A 4,013-nucleotide genomic window follows, 5' to 3' on the forward strand; every position below is an offset into this window, starting at 1 on the left:
ATACGGAGATTTTAATTGGGTCCATTTGCATTATAATCATTTTATTTAATGTATTTTATGTGATTGTGAAATAGATGTGTATATATATATTTTTATGTGGTGCAAAATAAGAATAAAAGAAAAAATAAAAAGAAAATAGGCGGGACCCACAACTTTTTAAAGTGGTCATTAGACCACATTTTGGTCTCTGTTCTCTTATCCTCTCTCCGGCTGGTATTTGTCTTCCTCTTAGCTTTCTTTTTTTTTTTTTTTTTTCCACTTCAAGGCTTCAATTCTTGATTTCTCCTTCAATACTTGGTATTTTTTAATGCCATTTGCGGCAAATTGAAGCTCACGGTGAGACCTACAAGTTAATAGGAGCAATTTCTTGGTTGGTGCACTATAGGAAATTCGAAATCTAGGGCATAAATTTGGGGGTTTTGCATAATCTTGAGGTAGGGGTCTTTGATCCTCACTTTCTTGCTCTTTTGTGAGTTTTTCAACTTTAATTGTTGTTAAGCATGATTAATTTGAATTGATTATTTCTTAAATGATTTAATTGTGTTTATAAAGCATTCAATTATGTGTATTTGTTGATTTACATGGAAAACATGCTCTATTTGAATTTGATTGCCTTGAAAATGATATAATTATTGTAATTAAAATCTATGGTTATATGTGTTGATGGAATTATTTGAAAAATAAATAAATATGCCTAAGTGTTAATTTTCATGCCTATTGTTTATTATTTTGATAGAAATGATTATGAGAATGCTTGCTAAATTATGTTGTAGAAATTTTTAGTTCTATGCAAATGGCAAAACATGTGACATACATTCATAAACTTGGGCATGAAAAAAGGCAAATTATTTGAAATGAAATAAAAAGGGTTTGTTTTGGGAAGAATTTGGATAAAATGATTTTTGAGAAAATCCGGTCACCACAGAGTCACTAAAGGGCCGGTGTGTTAATATAACCTAGAAGGAACTAGGGAGATCGCCCTAGCGTGGTTGAGCTAGTTGGGCCCCAAATGACGTCGTGGGTGTATCAAGGGTCAGGGGCAGTAGCCAATCCTTCTCTTGTGTCGCTACGGAGTCACCAGAGGGCGGGTTATATTAACAGTTTGAAAAGTGATGGATTTAGAATTTTAAAAATAGGGAGTGACATATATGGCATCGCATATCATGGCACGACATTGTTTATTTTGAAATTGGAAGTGATATTGTCTTCTCTCCAGGCATAACATGACATCTATTATCTAATTCTATTCATTATTTGGATTCACGGGCCTACAAGAGGTATGTCTTAGGCACCACCTACTGAACAATTTGCTCACCCCATTATATTTAACATTTTCTTTCAGTACTTGGGAAAGAAGTTGTGGACACTGAACCATCACAAACTTAAGGAGGACTATGAATAATTTTTTTTTTTTTTTTTTTTTTTTTTTTGCTATCTTTTGTATTTTGCTACACTTTTGTAAAGTCTCAAAACCATAGTGACGTGTACACATTTTGCAAGCCATGGTCATGTATTGTAAACTATAACTCTTGTTGATATTTTGAAGGGAAGCGAGACTATGTAAATATTTTGTGTTGAATGGGATGATGATGATGGGCCAACTTGAGGAGGTTGTTGATGTTATTGTTTTGGGAAATGTTTTATATTTTTTTTGTATTGTGTGTTGGGACAGGTTGGATAAGTCTTAAAAGATTCCTTTTTAGCAGAGGTTATGCCAATTTTTTTTTTTTTTTTTAACTGGTATCAGTTTATGGTCGTTACAGTATAACTGATCAATTCCTCCGAATGAAGTTGTATTCCGTACAGGTAACAATACAACACTGCAGTTCTATTTAATCTTTGTACCATCTTTAGAGTCACGTCCACATATTTTAGGGTTTTCATAATAATAAGAAAAATTGCAAAAAAAAAAAAAAAAAAAAAAAAAAAAAAAAAAAAAAAAAATCAGTATGAATAAATACTCTTGTAGTGGGACAACAAAATAAGTGCAAAAATTATCAAAATACTCAAAAAAATATTCGAGGATCTGCGAAGTTAGTCTATAGAGTAGAGTATTTATGAAGCTCCACACTTCCATCACGAAGATAACTTTAAATTTATGTAGGAGTTCGATACTGTAACTATAATAAATAGAGATATCAACTCTGGATGAAGTGGTAGAAGATAGACTAGTTCAGAGGAATATGTAGTTTAGTGAAAGCAGGAAATCGTGGTTGATGTTTGAATGCTTGATTCAATGCTGTTTTTATAGCCAAACAGAGGTGGTTAATACCCAATGGTTACTCGTGGTAGTGGGTACTACCCTCCACCAATCGTGCTAAGTTGTGAAGGTCTATGTCCCTAATGGCAAGGTCGCCCCTTGGCCTAGGCGACCAGGCAGTCGCCTAGGGCCTCCAAATTTAGGGGGCCTCAAATTTTGGCCCAACCTATATACTTATACTAAGCCTCAAAATTTGTCCCAAAAAAAAGTTGATCCTACAGAGAAAAAAAAAAAAAAAAAAAAACTAAACTGATACAGAAATAAAAAAATGATGCGCCCATAATAGGAAAAAAAAACGTTTGGGTTTATGGGCCCAATTTTGTTCAGTTTGGCTGTCTTTTAGCCACTGATTTTCTTTACCCATTTTTATGTTTTTCGAATCAAGAAAAAAAAAAGGGTAAAGTGCAATAAACCCCTCTCAACTATACCCCAATTAGCAAAAAACCCCCCTGAATTCTTAAAGTAGCAGAAAACTCCCCTACACTTAGTACACTTACTTGTTTGGTTGCAACTTACCCATTCCGGTGACCCGTCGATCATATTTTAAGGTTTGCTTGGCACGTGATTGGGAATATTTGTTTAAAGGACCATACAGCCCTTGTTGACCACTCAGTAGTCCAATACCCACCAAACAATCCCTAACGCCTTAAAAAAAAAAAAAAAAAAAAATTCGATCAGGTCGGGATAAAGAAGACAGGTTTTTAGCCTTGTGTTGATATTTCAGGCAAGATTCAGGCTTACTGGTGAATAAATGTGCAGGTATGAATTCAAAAGAAGATGAAGGCGAGTTCCTATGTATCTATGATTAGCCTTTGGCAGTGATGGTAGTGATGGTATGTTACCATGAACGAACAACACCATTATCTCAAAACATTTTCAATCATCATCTTCTTGATCAACCTTTTGTTTTCCTCAATCCACCTCAACGCTGGCGCCTAGAAGGAAAAAAAAAAAAAAATTTGATTTGGTGCGTGATGGGTTTGAGACTCTGAGTTGTGATGGCAACTCTGTTATATATATATATAGGGTTGATTCAAGATGCCATTCAAAATCTGATAAACAAGAATAAATTGGCACCTCATTCGATTTCACCATCAAGCTTGGCCATGCCTTGGATCCAATTGTTGATCCCCAAAGCCCAATAAAGCCTCAAAACTTGCTGTGATTAACCCACCGTAGCGCACAGTTTCCACAAGGACAAAGGATATGATTAACCCATCGCCCGATTGCTTGCTCAGTCAAACCCAATACAACCCTTAAAAATAATTCATACTGAACCTCACCACACACCGTCAAACCCAATTGAAACCCACAAACCCACTGCCACAACCACCATCACCGCCATCACCATTTGCCACGACCTTCTTTCTTTATCGCCTTGGAAACATAAACTTTTCATCTTAATCCACAAACCCACTGCCCACTCCCGCCGCCCCCATCGCCTCCTCCTCACACATATATTCTGTTCTTCAACCCAACAAGCCCGATACCTCTCCTCCTCCGGTGATGCCGTCGGTGTACCTTTTCTTGCTAGATACGATCACGAGGACGAATTGCTCCGGTGTATTTTCAGAAACCCTTTTAATTGATGGCCATCACACCTTTGAGCAGTTCAGAGTTCTCTCTCTGGTTCCTTCTTTCTCTCTGTCTCTACGCATCTCTGCCTCTCTCTATTTTGTGGTTTGATGAGGGGTAAAATTGACTTTTCAAATTTCCAGCGATAGGAAATGACCGGAATAACCTTCTCTGTCCC

The sequence above is a fragment of the Cornus florida genome, unplaced genomic scaffold (genome assembly GCF_030987335.1).
Source record: "Cornus florida cultivar Cherokee Brave unplaced genomic scaffold, ASM3098733v1 CherokeeBrave_3.0.0_Hap2_Chr10, whole genome shotgun sequence".
In the NCBI taxonomy this organism is placed as follows: Eukaryota; Viridiplantae; Streptophyta; class Magnoliopsida; order Cornales; family Cornaceae; genus Cornus; species Cornus florida.